The sequence below is a fragment of the Microcebus murinus genome, chromosome 1 (assembly GCF_040939455.1).
Source record: "Microcebus murinus isolate Inina chromosome 1, M.murinus_Inina_mat1.0, whole genome shotgun sequence".
Taxonomy (NCBI): Eukaryota; Metazoa; Chordata; class Mammalia; order Primates; family Cheirogaleidae; genus Microcebus; species Microcebus murinus.
In genome coordinates this window covers 47,535,089-47,558,343 of record NC_134104.1, presented here as the reverse complement: position 1 = coordinate 47,558,343, position 23,255 = coordinate 47,535,089, and the positions used below count along the sequence as shown (strand labels likewise).

Genomic DNA, 23,255 nt, shown 5'->3' with positions numbered 1-23,255 from the left:
AACCAAAAAATTGAATTCCTTGCAGGAAAACATTACTAAATAGGTGCTTCAATGATACAAAGGATTCTCATTTCTACTATTAAATTTAATGCTATCTATTTAAAAGGCTACAAAAACAAGAATCTTCAGTAATTTATGGTTTAATGCCATACCATCTGCTCATGGTTCAGTGATTTAAAAGTTACCTTTAGAATAAGGTTTCCTAGGAGAAAAATTCAATTGTTTGTTATCACTGCATTATTATAGGACATCTTTAAGGGGGAAAAAACGTTAAATGTCTTCAAAAGAATGTAGAATTTGCCTCAATATCTAAGATATCTTATTACTGTATTATGCAGCTATTAACAATAATGACCATATTTTATTTTGAGGATGTTTCTGAAAATCTCTAAAATGAAAGTACATACAATATTTCTAGATTTTTATATTTTTCTAAGTATTATAATAGTCAGCAAAGAAAAATCAAAAATTACCCAGGGACATTAAAAATGGATAAGTGGGAGCAACAATTCAAATGAAAGTTCTGAAACGTATCACATGAAGTACATCTAGTGATTGAAAAATGAAATAATGAGAGATTTTCAATTATGCATGAAGAAAAATATTAGGTGTTTAAATTCAAACTCTTTGTTGTTAACAAATTTATTTAAACCAACAATTTAGAATTGTTTTGGGTTTTGTTTGTTTGTTTTGCCCTTAAAGTGAATTATAAGCTAATTCAGAGGAGTAAAACAAATTATGTCAGAATCCTGGGAACCAAAAAGATGATTATCTTAAATGCATGAGCCTAAGAAGTGAAGTCACTTACTTAACACCAAAAAGCAACTTGTTTTACCAAAACTAAAATGGAAGGAGTCCTGGAATGGAAGGAGCCGTAGAGATCTCCCAAGAAATGGAAACCATAATGTTTCCTCTTTGTGACTTATCCCAGGTTATGAGAGATTTCATGTCACATAGGTAACTTGTCCCAGGTTATGTGAGTTTTCATGTCAATTCTAACAATACTAGGCTAACCACTAAAATAATTTTCATTTAAAAGAAAATCACAAGCATTTTCAATTATTATATCATCTCTGTAATAAGAGATGATGCCATCCATATCCTGCCAGCTTCTCGGCTGCAATGAAACCCTGATAAGAAATCTCAAATATAAATTATCTGTTTTCTTCCATTAATGGAGCATCTGTCGGTTGTAGCGGACTAGACATCTCCCATGGCTAGGATTTATGTCTGAAACACAATGCTGTGGCAAATCCTGCACAATGTTTGACCTCAAGCTCTAAAGTCAAGATTAAATAAGCTGCCAAAAGAGTTGGTCTTCTCTCCAAATGTGATCAGCATGTTTGGGATGGATTGCAGTTCATAAAATAAAGTTTTATTTATCCTTTTCTGCACCAAATACAAGATGTTTTTCACTTCCTTTTGCTATATTTAAGATACTTCCCAGCCCAAACCTTACCCATCACTGGAACCACAACCAGTAGAAGAGTATTATTGAAGGTTGCCTTGAATGATTAAAAAAATTATTAGATTAAAATGAGTCTTCCATGCTTACCAAATAGGCAGCATTTGCAGTCACTTTAGGTGGCTTCAGTGCTGGGCACTTACCCAAGTTCCTGGTTCTGTGGAGTCAGCTGTCCTCCATGTGCCTGGTTCTGCCGCATGTGACTGACTGAGTGTTCAAATGCCTGGCCTTACCAATCTTTTTCAGAAAAGATTCAAACCTTCAAATGAGAGAAGAGTTGTTCATTTTGAAAAGTCTTAAAAAAGAAAAAAAAGGAAAAAGGAAAAAAAAAAAAAACCCTGAATTTTAGACAAGCAAATTCCTCCACTGGTCAGAAGGTTTTGCAAGATTAATCATCACCAACATGAAACCTGAGCTCATCTTTTAGAAACCTTTGTTTCCTTCCAACTATGTCTCTTTCAATTTTCATTTCATTCCCTTACTCCCTTTATTTTCTACCTGCTTTTGATCTTCTATTTTATACTGTACAGAAATCTTGAGTGGTATGTATGAAGTGAGCCATCTTCAGCCTGATGAGGGAAAGCCTGCTGGTCTAGGAAAAAATCATAAAGAAACAAGGCTTGGGATTGGAACAGGAGCTAATCTGCACAATTATCAATGTCCTGTTGTGCTTCATGAAAGATGTCTGGTCCTTTCAATACGACATTTCATGTAGTGATGAAAATGGGATATGGAGTATCATTGTGAAAACTGGTTTGATTGGGATAATAATGACTAAAAGGTTGTCAATGCAAACAAACCAAACAGGACCCAATTGTGAAGTAAGCTAGACACTGAACCTGCTTCATAATCTCTGCTTTTGTTTAAGGGCCTCCAAACAACTTCCACTCCCACCAGCCTCTGGAGCTTTGGACCCTGTTTGGAAATCATCTAAGCATTCCACTCCAATAGCTATTATGATTTCTCACTGGAAAGAAAAGTGGGAACTTAGGATACAGATGCCACAAGGAAAGCTTTTCAAGATGCTTTGGCCATAGTAAAACGTTACTTTATGCACTGCTGTGCTTAGGGATAACTGTCCAGAAGATTGAAGCCATTTGCATTGATTCCTATTACTCCATCTGCTGTTTAATAATAATGGATACCCTGAAAACTCGTATTGCTCTATCAGTAATACCACTAGTCTATACCTTTATAAGATTTCATTTTATTCAATTGGTTCAGAGTACTTTAACAACATTTATGTTCTCAATTACCTGTTATAGAGACAAGTTGCCTGTGGCTACTGTGAACCGAGATTAAAATCCAAGAGTTCAGCCTTTTAAGATTTCTAGTCAATCCTTTGAACCAAACTCTTTCTCTAAATGGTAAGAGATTTTAAAGCTAATATAACCACTAAAAAAATAACAGCCAGGGGCTATTCATGTTGCCTTCTACCTCCTGTTCAGTGTTAAGAAAGAGCTTGATACTTTCTATATCAAACAAATCCATTCTCATGTTTTTCAGGGAAGTGTCAGCTCTATAAACAAGCATACTTATAATACTATTCTACCCATGAGTACAAATGAGGTACATGAATCTACTGATTTTTTGAATACCATTAATATAAAGTTCCTTGTATTTGGGGGTTAAAAACTATTACTAAAAATATAAAAAAAATCACGAGGAACCTCTTTTAGGCCTTCCTAATTATGTTAACAGGGACTGCAGCTTTTCCTCATGCTCCAGAAACACGTCTGTCTTTACTCCCTGATGAAGTTTTCAAGTTAGGTGTTTTCAAACTATGTATGTTTCAGGTTTCACTTTGCATGCATATCTACCATTTTAAAACTTAAAATGAAAGTGCAACAGGTTCAAGTAGCAATTAATAAATTCTGTCATTTATAGAAAAAATCAGTAGCTCTGTCCTATGAGAAAATGAGCATTTCATAAATATTGAATACCACTACCCACATGCTCTACAAGTTGGTTAGCTAAAAAGACAGTAATTCCATTAGAGGCTTTCAGCAAGGAAAACATAAAATAGTTGCGATAAAGTAGCTGACATTATTTGTTACCTTTTTACTTTTAAAATGTGGTGAACAACAATGTCATACATTCCACAAAATTCCAAGAGAAATTTAACCAGTTATTTGAAAACACTGAGCCCTTTATGAAGGGGATTTCTTGTCTTACAAGCTGTGTGGCTTGGCCAAATATTTGATTAGTTGTACATGCCGCATATGCTTCTATCAGGGAATAATTTTAGCCATATGAAATATTCATAAGTATCTGATAGCACCAGAACAGGAAAGCTGAGCAGCTATCCTGTCCAAAAAAGGACTTAGTTAATGGTTCATAATCAGAGGAAAGGTGACTAATGTCCTTTAGTTCCTAAAGAACATTGGATTTAAAATATCAAGGCATTCAGACTAGTAACTATTTCCTCAAGCTAGATGGCTCATTCCCAACATCCTTTAAAAGTCATATATAACTAAACCCTCAATGACTGAATTACTCCAGCTGGAAAATGAAAGTAAAAAGCCCTCCTTGGTACATGGAGCTATAACAAAGCATAGTTAATAAGTTAGTACTTTAGGATCTTGCCTACAGGAGAGTTATGTATTTCATATTATTTAATACAAGCATCTTTTCAATATGGGAAAAGCAGGTTAGATTTTGTCTCAACCAAAGTTTTAGCTTCACACCAAAGCATTGCATCATAAAACAAACATAAGAAGTTTGTATCTCTAAACCTCTATGCTTGGTGAAGTTTGTAGCATCTATTCAAATGTTTAGCCTCACATGGAGTTCCTTTTTTGCTTTAAAATGGTCCTAAACTCAATGACATAGAGGAAGGAACTCATAAAATGTATGTGCATTGATTTTTCATTTGGATTGAAATAATCAGTTAATCCAGCAGCCAGAATATAGTTTTGAACATGATGAGTCCCACCCCAACCCCGACCCTGGCCCAACTCACTTTACTTTTTTTTTTAACTACTTTGTGGATATCTCATAGATACAGTTTAATGACTTTCTTACTCCAGAGCTGAATTATAGGAGAGGCATCAGCTTTTCAGATACTTACAAAATCAGTTGAAGCCCATGTACTCTTATTATATACAAATAAATTGGCTCTATGTCCTAATGGGATTTCAGGCCACAAAGCATTGTAGACAAATTATAAAAACAGATTCAGTCACACTTGAAAGAGGGCCCAAACAAGCTTCATACAGAAGTGCAATCAATTTCCCAGCTCAACAAGTAATTTAACCAAATATTTCTAATCTCAGGAGTCTAAAAGCTGAATAAATTAGCTTTACTTCTTGATCAGCATAAATTGTTAGTTGATAAGTTAGCAAGCAGCAATAAGGCTAGTTTTATTGTATCATAGGTATTATTTTACCACAAAAGGGGAAAATGTTATTTTTAAAATGTTGAATTTATTACTTTAAGACCATCAGTGGAAATACTGATATATTATTGCTCTTATATGACATGATACTTAAAAGTCTTTTTTTAAGTATCTTTTAGACAATTCCCTTTACATACAGATTTACTGTTATATTCTAGATGCTTTCAATGAAGAATTCATGGTGATTTCAGTATTTATAGTACTATAATTTCTTGGCAGTTATTTATTTACAGATGATCAATTCCAGGAACTAGCTTTACTAGGTAACCGATATTGAATAACTTTAAGAAAGCTTTTAAATCATCCCTATATTTGTAAGGCATTTCCTTGTTTCTTGGATTACTTAAGCTCACTTATTTCTGGAAATGCCTAATCAAAAGCATTAAATTTAAAATAATTGTAAATTGGAGTGCTGATGGCTATTAAAGTGCAATTACTGTATCAGCTCACCAATACTGCCTTATTTGCCAATAAAAGCACTGAAATTGTGGTTTGTATTTCCAGAAAATCTTTGTTGAAAGCCACAAACTGGATAATGGTGGGAAAAATTGTTCTAATCATATTTCTATTGTCATAATAAGACAGTCTATTCCTTTTAAGACCAAAGATTCTAAGCAACTTTAAGCTAGAAACAGGCTACTACAATATTTTAATACACATAACAGAATTACAGGAGTTTTTCCTGAAACCCTGTAGTTAAATTAAGCATCATCTCCCTTCTAGAACAGGAAACAAATTTCAAGGACTACAAGGGCTGGAAGGAATCTAAATAAATGTTGTGAACCACTTGGTCAATGGGCATATAGACACATTAAGTGAATAATGGGAACTTTTTCCAATTGGAGAGAACAAAGCTTGCCTAAAGGCAGCAGCAGCTACTCTTCTAGAAGATTGTTACTATACATGAACATTACTTAACATTGCCAGAAATTCCAATTTTTCAAGAAAAAAGCAGATTAGGACTTTCTTTCTAAACCATCCAAATTTTATATGCTATCTCATGTTTTTAAAACATTTGGCACATATTTGAACTGGATTAAACCTTTGAGTCTTCAGTTTGTGATTTTATCCAGAAGTCTGACAAGTCAATGATATTTTCTTACTAGAAAAAAATGGGATCATTTCCAGCAAAAATCTTGTTCTTTTTGAACATACCCTCCAATTAGCCAGTAGTGGTATTCTCCTGACTGGAGGAGTGGATCTTCTATGTCCATTTATACATTCTTTATATTGAATGTCTGTGGGGCCCAACATCTAGAATAAGGACATTTAATTTATTTCATTAATTAATATTTATTTAATCGTTTATTTATTTTTGATAAAAAACTAAGTGCAATAAGCACCAAAGGACAGTAGACTTGGATATGGTCTAGTGGGAGCCAAACAACAATTTTTTACTCTGAGCTCTGCATCTTATTACCTATGTAAAATCTATTTATAGGCTTCAAATTTTTCAACTGTCAAATAAACGTCATAGACTCACGTGAAAAATCATTTACATAACAGTAGAAGCTATCTAATTAATTCAATCCCCCACAACACACTTGAATATCCCCTACCCATTCATGTACATAGATATACATAGTCTTTCCCTCTCTCTCTGTCTCTCATACACACACATACACACTATATATACAATATACACTATAATATATTTATTATATGTCATACATATTATATATTAATATATATAGTGTGTACACATATAAAGTGCTACTACTATATATAAAGTACCACTACTTCCTTGTTCCAAATTCTATGCTTCTCAAAATAAATTTTTGATAAATAAGTATAATGGTTACTATACATATATATACACATATATATTCTATATGTATATATAAGGAGATTTACATCCTTATCAAATGAAGCCAGTCTGTGCTTTTAAAACCCCTACAGCAGAGAGCTTACCTGTTTCTGATGGAGTAGTTTCATTTTATCTCTGGAGCAACTATGACTGTTAGAAAATCCATCCTTATATTGAAGTAAACTCTATCATTTTTATAGACACTTATTCTTTCTCCTTGAAATAATACAAATCATGTGTGATAGTTCATTATATTTCAACACAGTAAATTGAATACAGGGATTACATCGTCTGCAATGTTTCATTTTTCAGGCAAAACAACCTTAGTTCCTTCAACCATTCTTCTTATGATAGGGTTAAATACTCCTTGATATCACATTCATTCACTTCTAAATATCGTGTAGGTAGTGTAGTAGCATCATCTCCCCAATGTCTGATTCCATAATCAAACATAATCTTCTAGGTGGAGGTCTAATGAGCATACAGCACAAAGTTAGAAAGTACCACTACTTCCTTGTTCCAAATCCTATGCTTCTAAAAACAGGTTTTCGTTAAGCAAGTGGGATGGTTAATTTTATGTGTCACCTTGGCTAGGCTATAGTGCCTGTTGTTGTGCCAGTCTAGGTGTTGCTGTGAATATAGTTTTTATATGTGGTTAACATTTATAACCAGTAGACATCGGGTGAAACAGATTGCCTCCATAATGTGGGTGGGCCTCATCCAATGTGATGATCTTAGAGGCAAAGACAGAGATTTCTTGAGGAAGAAGAAATTCTGCAACATAGAAACCCTACCTGAGGTTCCCACTTGCTATAATTTCAAACTCAAGAATGCATCAACCCCTACCTGGATTTCCAGCCTACCAGGCTGCTCTATAGATTTTGGACTTCCTGGCCCCCACAGTTGCATGAGCCAATTTCTTTTTTAAAAAAACTGTCTTGATTAGATGATAAATACCTAGTAGATGATAGATAGAGATAGATGCAAAGATAGAGATTGAGATTTGTACTGTTGGTTCTGTTGTTCTGGAGAATCCAGTCTAATACAGCAAGCTAATTTCTATATGCTGCTAAAATCCATATCTCCTATTCTATAACTTTAAAGATTTTTTCTTTTTAGTTTTTATTTGTCTGCAGACAATAAGTGGGAAATTATTTTTATTGACAATAAATTTCATATTATTTGAGTCAACTCATTATTCTTGGTGAAAGGATTCTTTTGGAGGCCTGATTCTGATCTCCCACCTATTTACCATCTGTCCAGCTTTATCTCAGATACAGAGAATAGAGTCATGCTGCTTTCCCAAGCCCAGTTTTAGAAGTTAGATCCACATAAGAGTTAGTTGACTCTATAAGGAAATGAGTCTACATCAGCAATAGCTCCTGTAAGTGTTGTCATACTGTTTTTTGCCAGCATAGATAGCTCTTTTTAAATCATACTAGACAAATTATAATGCTCAAATTGAATAACACAGTTTATTCTTACCCCACTTATTAAATTTTCAAAAGAGACCAAACCCTTTGAATGGCTAATCCCAAATCAGTATTGATTGAGCCCATGTAGCCCAAGAGATTTAGACCATATGCTAATTCTGCTGGGCAAAGGCTTTTTTTTCACTTTTACATACTTTCAGCTTTGAAAATGTAGAATCCAATTTCCCTCCAGCTCTCGTCCTTGTAGACCACAGTTAAATACTTCATCTGTGTAAAACAAACTTTTGCAACCACGTTGTGTTACTTAAAGCCCAATGTACTTATTCCCTACAATGAACACAGATGGGGACATTATGGCTATTGAAAGAATATTTTGCAAGCAGATATGATTCTTTCTTAGGAACTGTGATCCTTTAAAAATTATTTCCTGAAACAATGTTTAACATTTGCATAAACAATTATTAAGTCAAATTAGTTTTTTCATCTAGTCCAATAAATATTTTGGAATGTGAATGTTGTTATATTTTGAAAAATGACACAAATCTATTGGTATTCTTATCTGACCACTCTTCCCATCCCCCCATCCTCTCTCAACACAGACATGTGTAGCAAGCCTTTTATGAACAAGGAATCCATTCAGGACTTAGATACCTGGGCCAGTTCTCAGTCAACAGGTTTCCTATGCACTTGTAGGTGCCAAATAGCAACTCTTGTGTTTCTCCAAAAGAATTCTTAATAGAGAAGAGATTAAACTTTAAGTGGCTTCCTGATTTCACCATTTCTGAAGACCAGTGTTAGGCTGATGAAAGATTACTTCATTTATGCCATCAGGAGACTAACAGGCTTTAGAAACTGAGTGAGTGATGTAATGATTTCTTCCTTTTGTTTCTTGGTGGAATAAATATTGGAGTAGGTAGCAATCTGTTGCATTTTTGCACACACAAATTTTTGAACATTTTCATTTTTTAAAACAACTCTTCTGTGGTGCTCTGAATTTCAAAAGTTTAGACCTTAATAAAAAATATGAGATGAAGAGTACAGTAGTTTTAATAATAATCTGTATAGTGGCAGAAAAACAAAATTAAAGAAATTCACGTTTGCCCAATACTAATTCTTGACTCCACTTTAAGCAAATATTTACTAATTATCAGAATACAAAAGTAAAATGTCCTTAGGGTGGGAGTGCAACTACAAATGCCCAGTCTATAAATGCCAAAAGCCATTTTTCAGCAATGACTATATGTACTCATGTTCAATCAGATCAATATACAATCAAGATGAAAAAGAAAGTATAATTCACACTGAATGGAGGATGCTCCAATTTATCAAACATGAAATTAAAACAGGAGATAAACACTAAAACTATTACTTTTATGAGTATGATCAGTGGCCTGGAAAATGAGTTTTATACAGATCTAATGCACTTCCAAGAACTGTTTGTGCAAAGCCTAATCAATGGTGTTAGGTTTGTGTGCTTGTATTAGGTCATTAAATATGAAATGTCCGATTTCAAACCCAAAGTGTAGTTTATTGTATTTCAAACAAGAAGCAGTACAACTAATCAAAGTATATGCTGAAACTATACACACAGTTTTGCCATCTTAATGGGAGCTTGTTTATGCCAGAGTGAAGAAGCCTGGAGATGAAGTGGCAATGAAATCGTGAAAGGCATTTTTCCACAGCTTGTGGAGAATTGAATATTTTTCCTTGCAAGAAGCAATCCAAAGCCTGGAAGAAGTGGTAGTCAGTTGGTGCAAGGTCTGGTGAATATAGTGGATGACAGAGAGTTTCCGAGTCCAGCCTCTGTAGTTTGGGCAGTGTTGTTTGTAGGATGTATGGTCAAGCGTTGTCTTGCAAGAGGATTGGCCTTTCTCTATTGACTAATTTTGACTTCTTAATTCAAGTATCCTCATAATTTGGTCCAGTTGATTATAGTACACATCCACTGTAATCTACTGACCAGGTTTCATGAAGCTGTAGTGGATAATACCAGTGCTGGACCACCAAAAAAGACAACATTAGCTTTTTGTGATGAATATTCAGTTTTGGACTGTGTTTCCACACTTCATCTTTATACAACCATTCTTCTGAACACTTGAGATTGTCAAAAAGAATCCATCTTTCATCACACATAACAATACAATGTAGAAATGGTTCACCTTTATGTTGTGACAGCAAAGAAAGATTATTTCTCTTCTCGTGCTCATAATTCATGCAGTACCTATCTGTCCACCTTCTTTACCTTGCCCATTTATTTCAAATGGTCCAATATTGTTGGAATAGTAACAGAAAAACTTGCTGCTAATTCACATGTAGGTTGAGAGGGATTCACTTCCACTACAGTTTTCAGCTCATCATTATCCACCTTGGTCTCAGGTCGCCCACCTGGCTCATTTTTATTTATTTATTTTTTGAGACAGAGTCTTGCTTTGTTGCCCAGGCTAGAGCGAGTGCCATGGCATCAGCCTAGCTCACAGCAACTTCAAACTCCTGGGCTCAAGCAATCCTGCTGCCTCAGCCTCCCAAGTAGCTGGGACTACAGGCATGCACCACCATGCCCAGCTAATTTTTTCTATATATATTAGTTGGCTAATTAATTTCTTTCTATTTATAGTAGAGATGGGGTCTCACTCTTGCTCAGGCTGGTTTTGAACTCCTGACCTCAAGCAATCTGCCTGCCTCGGCCTCCCAGAGTGCTAGGATTAGAGGCGTGAGCCACCGCGCCTGGACCCCTGGCTCATTTTTAAATTAAAGTCACCAGAATGGAACTTCTCAAACCATTGATGTACTGTGCATTCATTAGCCACATTCTTCCCAAACACCTCATTTATATTTCAAGCTGTCTGCACTGCATTTGTTCCACGATGGGACTCATATTCGTAAATAACTTAAATTTTTTACTCATCCATGGTTTCACAAAAATTGCTCTAAAAAATGTGAAAGATAATCACAAGCTGAACCATGCATTTGAAAGAATGAGGATGTACCTTCACAATAAAAATGAAACAAGAAATGTCAAAGTAGGGCCAGGCGCAGTGGCTCACGCCTGTAATCCTAGCACTCTGGGAGGCCGAGGCAGGCAGACTGCTCGAGATCAGGAGTTCGAAACCAGCCTGAGCAAGAGCGAGACCCCATCTCTACTATAAATAGAAAGAAATTAATTGGCCAACTAATATATATAGAAAAAATTAGCCAGGCATGGTGGCACATGCCTGTAGTCCCAGCCACTAGGAAGTCTGAGGCAACAGGATTGCTTGAGTCCAGGAGATTGAGGTTTCTGTGAGCTAGGCTGATGCCACGGCACTCACTCTAGCCTGGGCAACAAAGCGAGACTCTGTCTCAAAAAAAAAAAGAAATGTCAAAGTGAAATGCCAAAGATATCAACTATCAAATTTAGTACTTAAAGTTATTAGACATTTCATACTTAATAACCTGATACTAAACTATATGTCATACTGTCCTGGAAGTGATTTCTTCTACTAAGCATTGTCCATCATTTCCTATGCTCTCTGTAGCATGAGACTGCTGCTGAATATCCACATTTGAACCATGTGATCTTGCAAGTTTATTGTGAAGATTTATTTGACTTGGGCCCACAGTTGGCTCTCACCTGGAAATGAAGATGGGGCATCACTGGAATAAACAACTTTGACAGAATTCAGCTTTTAATCACTACTTCAGCAAGAAATTGAAATTCCATAGGCAAGTATTATTTATTAATATTCATCCTAAGGAATTTTCCTTCTTTTCAAATGAGGTGTGCCTTCTTCAAATTTTAAGAAATGCAAGCCAAAAACATTCAGAAGGATCCGGAAAAAAATAATTCATACAATGCTGAAATTAGGGCAAAAGATTATATCTTTGATAGTTTAACATGTTTTTAACATCATTTTAGTTTGCATAATTCCTACATTACAAGATAAATATTCTGGCCAGTATGGGTGAGTATGTACTATTATGATCTAAATGTCCCCTTCAAAACTTAGGTTGAAATTTAATTGCCATTGTAACAGCATTAAGAAGTGGGGTCTATAAAGAGGTGCTGTCATGAATGGATTAATGCTATTATCTCCAGAGTGGCCTCATAATAAAAAAATGAGTTTGACACCCTCACTTCTTCTCTCTGTCTCTTATGCCCACTCTTCCTCAGCATGCAACACCCTTCTGCCATGTTTGATGCAGCAGAAAGGCCCTCAACAGATGCAAACCCTCTATCTTGAACTTTCCAGCCTCCAGAACCATAAGTTAAATGGATTTTATTGTTTATAAACAGCCCAGAGTGTGGTAGTCTGTTATATCAACAGAAAGCAAACCAAGACACTATATTTGTGTCAATAGCTGTGTGTTCTGTTTATTGAGGACCCCAGGGTTCATTATAATATATATTTAGTTAAGAAAATCTTTAAAGGATCCAATATATTTTTCCTCAAGTTCACTATATTATTACATTTGAGGTTTTTATTAGTCATGGATTATTGGTTCCCACCTCTTTCCCAACATATTTAAGGGATCTTGTAAGTAAGAAGAATAGATATAATAAGGATTTTTTGAAAAATATAAAGGACAGGAGTCAAACAGTGAAAGAAGGATTTAGTGTAAGAGTCTGCAAAGGAGCATTGACTAAAATATGAACAGTATTTTTAATAGCAACTTCACAGAAACTGAAGAGCAAGATCACTCCATTTAGAATGTTTCTTATCACTGCTCTTTAAAAAGAAATAGTTGAGAAGAAAAGATTAAATGACAGGAAATTTTTCTTTCCTGTAAGCCTCTCGATGGTCTTCTGAGAATTTTTGTTTCTTTCATCTTAGTTCTCAGTTTCTACAGAAATCACTCCTCTGCTGGAAACTTTTAATTGTTCTCCTAATATCTATTCACTTCATCTTTCCTTCTAATAGAACACAAATTAATTTAGTGGCTAATATTTCTGTTTTAAAATACTTAGCTTTCCAACCTCCTGTGAATCTGAATATGGGTTTGTGACCCATTTCTGGGCAAAGGGTATAAATGGCAGTTACAGGGTTGGGCTTTTCAGTGTCACTGTCTTCCTGAAAAACCTATTCAACATATCTTTTGCCCTTTACCTTTTCTCTTCTCTCTTCCTAGAATTGAAATGTGATGTCTAGGAGGGCAATAGGTTTTTTGTGCCCATGAGGAGAACAATATGGTACTGAGGATGGCAAAGCTGAACGCTCGAGGGAATCTGGGACCTCAGTGTCATCATGTCACCATAACAACCTCGGACTATCTGCTTCCAGACTCTGTATCATAAAGAGTAAGATAAAATAATAAATGAAAATAAAGCACTTTACTTGAGTTTTGGTGGCATACAACTATAAACAACCTTAACTCTTAGACTTTATTTATGTGTCCCAGCCAGGCCCAGTTTATGTGCTCATCATTTCCATGGCATCTCACCCAGGCCCAGTATATGTAGGGTGGCCTCTGGGTCTACTGCATCAGCCTGGAAGGTGCATACTGGAACACAAAAGAACCAATGTTTTATTATTTGCTGTAAATAAATAATAATAAATCTGCATTGCTCCAAAAACCTTGTGTTGGCATAATAGCTATACTATTAAAAAGTCAACATACCTTTTATTTTTCATAGCTTTTATCATAACTGATGATTCTGGGTATCAGCATCATTCTACGGTGGTGCACAAGTGCAGGGTCATTACTGTGTTTATGACTAGTGCCTAAAAGAGTTCCTAGAACATAGTAGAAGATCAATACATACTATTTGAATAAATAAATGAACAAATCAATGAAATGAAAATTTTTTGGAGAGGTGAATTTTATATCTTTCCACTGATTTGAGTTAAAGCACAGGAGAGATTATAAATTTTAACAAAACTGATTATTTCTCTCAGATAGATTCCCAAAAGATGTTATGTATAACATATATTTGAAAATTAGGGTTTTTATAAATGCCTAATTTTTTTAATGAGCTGATTTTTTAATGACTTAATTACTAGCTCTAGAGTTGATGAGATTTGAACTTTATTTTAATATAAATATTGAATAATTTATCTGTATTCCTATCCAGCTGCAGAACAATTACGTTGGGCAGGACCAAGACTTTCTCAAAAAGCAGTTTTAGTTCTTCCCAAAGTTCAACAAGAATGTAAGCAAATCCTTAGGGTTTTGCATAGTACATTAACTGGAAAACTTTAAGAGTATATTTTAATAATTCTCAATCTCTAACATATGAATATTGGAAACAATTTAAATTTGAGGAGGGCCACACCGTATGGCATTTCAAGATGAGTTACTCCAAAAATGCACCTCACAGAACCTGCATAGTATCGTTAAGCATCATCCACTTGGATACTGAATAACATCTTCAAAACTGAGAAGTTTCATTTTGGTGAAGTTGATACTTAGCTCTTATTTCTGTTAATATTTACACATTTTTTTCAAGCTGATCATCTCATTGTAGAAATAAAATGAACATGTTGACACCATAAATATTTGATAAATAAATTCATAAACATATCACTCAAAGAGAAAGATGGGCTCTAAATTATGGTGGTGAATTAGAGAATGGCCAAAGTTAATTGGCCATTTTCTTTAAAACATTTTAGGACTATGATTTGTAGTAGAAATCATTTATTTTTTAAGAATTGCTGAATGTAGCAGATGTTTAAAGTTCTATCATAAAAAGTAAAAGTTATTTAGAATTTGAGGAGAAAGTATGCAAAATATAAGTTTCTAAAAGTGAAGTTAACTAGAACCAAGGTATTTAATTGACCATTTATAGCAGTGTCCATCCTAAATGAGTATATAGAAATGTGTTGCCACTGAGGATAAGAGTGATAAGAGTGCCACTGAGGACAAGACTGAAATCCAATGGTGTGGGAGGGGAAGCAACTAAATATAACTGATAGAAAATAAACTGTACATCTACTATAAGACACCCCATGTTTTCAGAAGAGTGAAATTTTGGTAAACAGGATTGAGAATTATATATTGTAATTACACATTGAGATGAGAATTACTTGTGTAGTTGTACCTCTAGCATACCTGATAGAACAGATGCCTTCTTGGCAGGTATGAGCCTCTAGCCTTCTCAGCAGGTATATTCCTATAGTAAAGAAGGGTGTATAACAATCTATTTATTAGCATTGCCTCTAAAGTTCATCTAAACACTTGTATCTGAGTTTTCATCGATTTTCCAAATAGACATCTCTTCTATGAAGACTATGTGCTGCTCCCTCAATATCAGTATTTCCAACCCCTTCTCAATTTAAAGTAAATTAATTCATAAGGCTCTTGTAGTTTGGTAGACATAAAACTATACCTCAGAGGCTAATATCTAGGGAGAAAGATCAAATCAAATTTCTGAACCTACAAAACTAAGAAAATTCAGAACCAAAATGATACCCCAAATATCACCACATTATACATAATATAATCAAATATTATCTAACTTATATATTACATAATATACAAAGCAATATTGAAAGGATGATGGTATTGCTAATTCCTAATCCTTGCAAAGAAAGATGAAATGAGGGTTGGCTACATAATTGATAGGGCTTATTGCAAAATGAAAATGCAGACCCCTTTTCCAAAACATTAGAAAAGAGTTTCTCCATTCTTGTGAGGTATTCCTGTCAATCTGTCATGGTGATTTTTATTTGCTATTTAGAATCATGTTCCCTGGTGAATGAGAATACTTTCTGGGCTAGTGCAGACCTTCACAGGTGCCTTCTCTATGCTCAGGCCCAAGGCCTCACTGGGAATAAGGGCAGCAGCAGTTACTGAGCAGAAGCAAGGGAGAGGGTTGCTAAACATCCAACCAGAGGAGGTGGGGAGGTGACAGGAAGCAGGACCACACATGAGTAAAGGCTCTAAGACCCTGTGCATGCTCTAAAATCACAAAATACAAATTCAAAGGTAAAATTATTAAGGATTTCCTGATGGCAACTGCACCAAATCAATCCCCAACCAAGGGGCTCTTTCTGACTGCTCTAGTCACATACTTTTGAGCTTAGCCCTTCATGAAGCAGTAGTAGGTACAGTCTCCCTGTCCTGATCCTGCCTCAGATTTGATCTGCTTCATCTATTTCTACCACCTATGGTGTAGTTGTTCTGGCTGCTTTTGGATCTTGACATTGATGTGGTCTTTGCAAAGAACCCCAAGCATTTCTATCTGCCATTGTTCTGTACCCAGACACTTTCGATTATACTCATATTGCTCTTGTTCCTAAGTACTATGTCACAAATTCCCACAGCACAGTAACAATTAAAGGTGCAACAGTCCTCTGAGAGGACTGTCATTCCATACTAATGTTTCTTTCTAGTCATGCCAGTGCAAGAAGGTGAAATTTGAGAGGCTGAGAGTAGCTTGGAAAAAAATGGTTCCATCCTTGTCCTCTATGTGAGTTTCCTTATTTCTAACTATAAAGGCCCATTGAGAAGGACCAACCTGTCACTTTGTGACCAACCTGGAGATGTGCAGCTGAACAGTTCTGTAAGTTACAATGACCTGCAAGAATAAGAGACCTAGACCAAGGAATCTAGACCTAGACCATGGAATCTTCACCTCTCTTGACATCTCTTACTGAAATACAGTCTAAAGTGTCATGTTACTAATCAGTTCAATATGACCTTGGGCAAGTCACTTTATCTCTCTTATTCTTCCTGGGTCACAAATCAAAAGGTTGAAATTAAAGTCTCTAAGGTGCCATCCAGTTTCAAACGTGTACAATTCTGTGACAGAAAAATAGAAAGAACAGAGGTAATGTAACAAGAGAGGCTCTTTTCAAATAATCCTAAAAATGTACCTTTTATTATATCTTTTTTTACTTTTAACCTGGCCTGGATTCTCCAATGTGTCAATTCAGGTCCTCTGGAAAGCAGACACTGAGACAGAATTAGGAGTGCAAGAGGGTAGGGGTGGGGAATAAGGGGTTGGCAGTGCCTGAGAAAAACAAAGGAGGAGAATGCAGAGGTGGCAAGCCAAGCGTTCAGACATGACACAAGTCCAACACTCATGAATGGAAGCTGGGGAGAAAGCAGAGATGAGCAGGGGAATCCTCAGAACACTTCAGACCTGAAAAAGTTTGAGCCAACCCAATGGGAAACTTCAGAACAGAGACTTTCCATTGCTGTGGTCTCACACTAGCCAGAAGTGGCCAGGCTTATGGGTAGGGTACAGAGAATTACCCAGGAAGATTGTGGCCTCAGGTTCAAACAGTAAGGTGGTTCCTGAGGTGCTGCAGCTAGAGATAGTCATCTACCTTCATTCTTTGCAGCTAAACAGCAAATTCTTTCTCCAAGAGAGATCCTCAAGGTACAAATCCATGATCATCACACCTGATGATATGAATTATTTAAAAAAAAATATGAGTGTTAGGAAAGTAGGCATTTTTATCAGATCCCATCACAGGCTCACATTCTCAGGGACAATTCATTCTCATTAATGAGTGTTATATATTATACCATTTGGGGATTATTAATTCTATTGTTTTCAGAATATTATAGTGGCAAAAATGTTTTGGTTACATGAATTGCCTTTGTATGGTTTGAGTCAAAGTTATAAGTGTGCCCATCACCAGATAGTGTGCACTGTACTCGTTAGGTGTGAATTTACCCATCCCCTCCTCCCACACCATCTGCTTGATTTCTGTTGAGTTTTACTTCCATATGTGCACATAAGTGTTAGACTAGTTCCAATTTAAAAGCGAGTGCATGTGGGGTTTGTTTTTCCATTCCTGTGATACTTCATTTAGAAGAATGGTCTCCAGTTCCATCCATATTGCTGATGATGGGATTAAGACCACTGGGACTTATGGATGCTATGTCTGAGGCTGTGAGAGGGTAGGAGGTGAAGGAATTGCCTGAGCAGAAGCCTGAAATAAGTGCAGATGTTAACTGCCTAGTTGGGGGACATATATCAGCAATCTGGGAGTACAGTAAAGCATGCTCCAACTTCAGAGCCTAAGGGGTCTCATGCATGAAAAGCCGTGGGCAGCCTGAGATGAGAACTTCTCATGGTTGTAGAGGTAGATTGCAATATGTCAGCCCAGGAGAAGGGTCTCAAGACTTCCATAGTGTTTGAGAACTGGGACAAGTTCCTTCTCTCCCTTTCTCTCAACAATGCCTCCGTTAATGTAAAACCAGTCTCCCAGTGGAAAGCATGTAGTTTCTTTGTTCCTTGATCAAATGGGTCATAGCTACTGACATTAAAGATTGATATCCATGTACATAGCTTGAGCTTGGGATAAAATCAGTTTATCTTGATCAAAAGGGTTGTACCTACTGAATTATGTGTTTTTCACTTCTAAAAGGAGAAGGAAATTAGCTAGGACACCTTGTGATTTGGGGAGGAGCCCTGAAAACTTTGACAATTGTATCCCATGATTTTTTCACATGAGATTATTGTATTTTGCAACGTGACAAAGAGAATAAAAAGCAAGTGCTGGGGTTCAGTCACTGTCACCTTTGAACTGGAGTGCTGGTGGTCCCCTGACCTCCCAACTTTCTGAAATATTATTTCTGTGTCTGTGTTTTTGTTTTACTCATCTCTTGCAACAACACAGTCTGCCAGGGGACCCTATCTTTATTGGGGATGTCGCAAACCCCCTATAGTTAACAAAAAGTATTAGTTCACCATTTTTTAAATTGCTAAGTAGTATTCCATGATATAGTTATACTACAATTTACAAATCCAGTTATATATTGATGAACACTTGGGTTGATTACACAGCTTTCTGATTGTAAATTGTGCTGCTATAAACATTAAAGTACAAGTGTCTCTTTGATAAAATGACTTTATTTTCCTTTGTGTAAATACCCAATAGTGTGATTGCTGGATCAAATTGTAGGTGTATTTTTAGTTCTCTGAGGTATCTCAATACTGCTATCCATAGAGGTTGAACTAGTTTGCAGTCCCACCACCAGTGTATAAGTGTTCCTATCTCTCTGTATCCATGCCAGCATCTGTTGTTTTGGGACTTTTTGATAAAAGCCATTCTCTCTGGAATTAGGTGATATATCATTGTGTTTTTGATTTGCACTTCCCTGATAATTTGAGATGTTGAGCAATTTTTCATATGTTTATTGGCCATCCATCTTCTTTTGAAAAGCTTTTGTTCATGTCTATGGCCACTTTCCAATAGGGTTCTTTGATATTTTTTCTTGCTGATTTACTTGAGTTCTTTGTAGATTCTGGTTATTAGCCCTTTATCAGATATATAGCATCCAAATATTTTCTCCTGTTTCATAGATTGTCTATTCCCTCTATTGATTGTCTTAGCTGTGCAGAAGCTTTTTAATTTGATTCCATGTATTAATTTTGATAGTTGCTGTGATTGCTTTGGGGGTCTTCTTTATAAATTATTTATCTAGACTGATATCTGTAAGAGTTTTTTCAACATTTTCTTCTAGAATTCTTATAGTTTCCTGCCTTAGGTTTAAGTCTGTTATCCACCATGAGTTGATTTTTGTGAAAGATGAAAGGTTCAGATCCTGTTTCAGTCTTCTACATGTGGCTATCCAATTTTCCCAGCACAATTTATTAAATAAGGATTCTTTTCTGAAGTGTATGTTATTATCTGCTTTGTCAAAGACCAGATGGCAATATGAGGATGGTATTACATCTAGGTTCTCTGTTCTGATCCATTGGTCTATGCCTCTGTTCCTGTGCCAGTAACATGTGGTTTTGGTTACTGTAGCCTTATAGCATAGTTTGAAGTCTGGAAAGTGATGCCTCCCGATTTGTTCTTTTGCTTAAGTTTGGTTGGCTATTTAGGTTCTTTTCTGGTTCCATATGAAGAATAGAATTATTTTTTTCTAGATCTTTGAAAAATAACATTGGCATTTTAATGGAGATTGCATTGAATCTGTAAATCACTTTGGATAGACATTTTAACAATGTTGATTCTGCCAATCCATGAGCATGATGTTTTTCCAGTTATTGATATCCTCTGAGATTTTCTTCCTCATTGATTCATAGTTCTCCCTGTAGACGTCTTTCACCTCCTTGGTTAAATATATTCCTAGGTATTTTATATTTTTTGTTGCTATTGTGAAAGGTATTGAGTCTTTGAATTGAATCTCAGATTGACTGTTGGTATGTATTAATAGGAATGCTATTGATTTTGTAACCTGAGACTTTCCTGAATTTATTTATCAAATTGCAGGAGTATATTGGCAGAATTGTTAGGGTTTTTTACATAGAAGATCATATCATCAGCAAAGAAAAGTAGTTAGACCTCTTCTTTCCCCATTTGGATCATCTTGATTTCTTTCCCTTGCCTGATTGCTTTGTTTAGGACTTCCAGCACATGTTGAACAGAAGTGGTGACATAGAGCAACCTTGTCTAGTTCCAGTTCTAAGAGGGAATGCTTTTGATTTTCTCCTCTTAAGTATGATGTTGGCTGTAGATTGATTATAGAATATGGTTTTTATAATTTTGAGGTGTGTTTCATCTATGCCTATTTTGTTAAGCATTTTTATCATAAAAGGGTGCCGAATTTTGTCATATCCTCTTTCAGCATCTACTAAGAGGATCACGTGGTCTTTGTTTTTGCTTTTATTTATGTAGTGAATCACATTTATAGATTTGCATACATTGAACCACCCTTGCATCCCTGTGATGAAGTCAACTTGGTTGTGGTGAATTATTTTTTTGATGTGCAGCTGAATTTGGTTTTCTAGGATTTTACTGAGCATTTTTGCATCTATATTTAAAAGGGATATTGGTATGTAGTTTTCCTTTCTTATTATTTCTTTTCCTGGCTTTATTATCAAGGTGACATTGGCTTCATAGGACACACTGGGAGAATTCCTTTCTTCTCAATGTTACAAAATAATTTCTGCAGTATACATACCAATTCTTCTTTGTAAGTCTGGTAAAATTTGGCTGTGAAACCATCTAGTCTGGTACTTTTTTGTTGGTAGATTTTTTATTACTGCTTCAATTTTATTGCTTGGTCTGTTCAGGAGTTGTTGGTCTGTTAAGGAATTCTATTTCTTCCTGATTGAGCCTAGGGAGTGTGTGTGTTTCCAAGAATATTTCCAAGAAAATTTATGTGCATATTTTTATAGTAGTCAGAGATGATATTTTGCATTTCTGTGGTATCAGTTGTAATATATCCTTTTTCATTTCTTATTGGGCTTATAAAAGTCCTATCTTTTCTGTTTCTGGTTAATCTAGTGAGAAGTCTCTCAATTATTTTTATCTTTTCAAAAAACCAGCCTTTTGTCTCATCAGTCTTCTGTGTATTTCTTTTGTTATCAAATTCACATAGTCCTGATCTGACTTAGTTATTTCTTTCATTCTGCTGGGTTTAAAATTGGTTTGAGCTTCCTTTTGCAATTCCTTATGATGATACATTAGATTGTTGATTTGTGATCTTCCTTTCTTTTGGATGTAGGCATTTAAGGCTATGAAATTTCTTTGTAAGACTTCTTGTGTTGAATCTCATATATTTGGATAACTTTTGTCCTCTTTGTCATATAATTTGAAGAATCTTTTGATTTCTCTCCTAATTTTCTACTTGACCCAATAATTGTTCAGTAGTAGTTTGTTTAATTTCCATGACTTTGTGTAGAGTTGAGTGTTTTTGTTAAAATTTATTTCTAATTTTATTCCACTGTGGTCTGAGAAGATGCATGGTATAATTTCTACTTTTTAATATTTGTTGAGACATGCTTTGTGGCATAGGGTGTGATCAATCTTAGAGAATGTTCCATAAGCTGATGAGTAGAATGTATATTCAGTCGTTTTGGATAAAATATTCTATAATTGTCTGTAAGGTGAATTTGTTCTAGAGTTGGGTCTAAATCCATTGTTTCTTTGTTTATTTTCTGCTTGGAAGATCTTTCCAGTTCTGTCAGTGCAGTTTTGAAGTCCTCAGCTATTATGATGCTCTTATTTATCATTTTATTTAGATCAAGTATGGTTTGCTTTCTGAATCTGGGTACACTCGAGTTAGCTGCATATATATTTAAGACAGTTATGTCTTCTTGTTGAATTGTTTCATTTACCATTATATAATGACCCTCTTTGTCTTTCTTTACTTTTATTGATTTGAAGTCTATGTTATCTTACATGAGAATGGCTACACTGGCTTTCTTTTGGTTTCCATTTGCATGGAATAGTTTTTCATCCCTTTACCTTGAGTCTGAATTAGTCCTTGTGGGTTATATGTATTTCCTGGAGACAAAAAATACTTGGTTCATAATTTTTTATCTATTCAGCCAGCCTGTGTCCCTTGAGTGAGGAGTTCAAACCATTCACATTTATTGAAAGAATTGATAAGTGGGGTGAATTGATCCTGTTGATTGGAACTTTATTGCTTTGTTTTAACACTTGAGTTTTGTGATATCTGGGATTTGACTTTTGGCTTTTGGGTAATTTTACACTGGTGGGTGTCTATTGTGCTGATGAGTACATGCAGTTATGAGTATTTCCTGCAGGGCAGGTGTGGTCTTGATAAATTCCCTCAGTGTTTCCTTGTCTGAGAAAGTCTTTATTTCTCCCTCATATAAGAAACTTAGTTTTGTAGGATAAAAAATTCTAGACTGGACATTATTCTGTTTGAAAAGACTTAGAATGGTGCCCTAATCCCTTCTAGCTTGTAAGGTCTCAGTTAAGAAATCTGTAGTTAGTCTGATGAGTTTTCCTTTGTAAGTTACCTGATGCTTTTGCCTTATGGCTCATAGGAGTGCCCCTTTCATGTTTACTTTGGCCAGTCTGATGACTGTCATAGTAATTGTCTATTTATGATATACTTCCCAGGAGTCTTTTGAGCCTCTTTTACCTGGGCATGTAGATTTCTAGCAAGACGAGGGAAATTTCCTTCATCTATTCCCTCAAAGAGGTTTTCCAACCCTTGTCTATTTTCTTCTTCACCCTCAGGGATGCCTATGATTCTTATGTTAGGTCTCTTTACATAATCCCATATTTCTTGTAGGCTTTGTTTATCCCCCTTATTTCTCTGTTCTTTCTCCTTGACTGACTTGTTTAATTCCAAGGTATTGTTAGAAGCTCTGGGATTCTTTATTCTGCCAGATCTAGCTTATTCTTTAAGATTTCCACTGTGTTTTATATATCCTTGAATGAATTTTTCATTTCCAGGAGTTCTATTAGATTTTTTTTAATAATTTGATTTCTTTAGTGAACTTATCATTCATTA

The 23,255-nt window shown here is 35.4% G+C and overlaps 1 protein-coding gene across 1 annotated transcript in view; it reads right to left on the bottom strand.

Moving 5' to 3' along the window:
* The window catches only part of ZPLD1 (zona pellucida like domain containing 1), a 62,442-nt gene extending 60,697 nt beyond the window's left edge, over positions 1–1,745 (bottom strand). The window contains exon 1 of the mRNA XM_012779653.3: positions 1,609–1,745. The gene's annotated coding sequence lies outside the window, so the exon portion shown is untranslated. The remainder of the gene's footprint in view (positions 1–1,608) is intronic.
* Between the last annotated feature and the right edge of the window lie 21,510 nt (positions 1,746–23,255).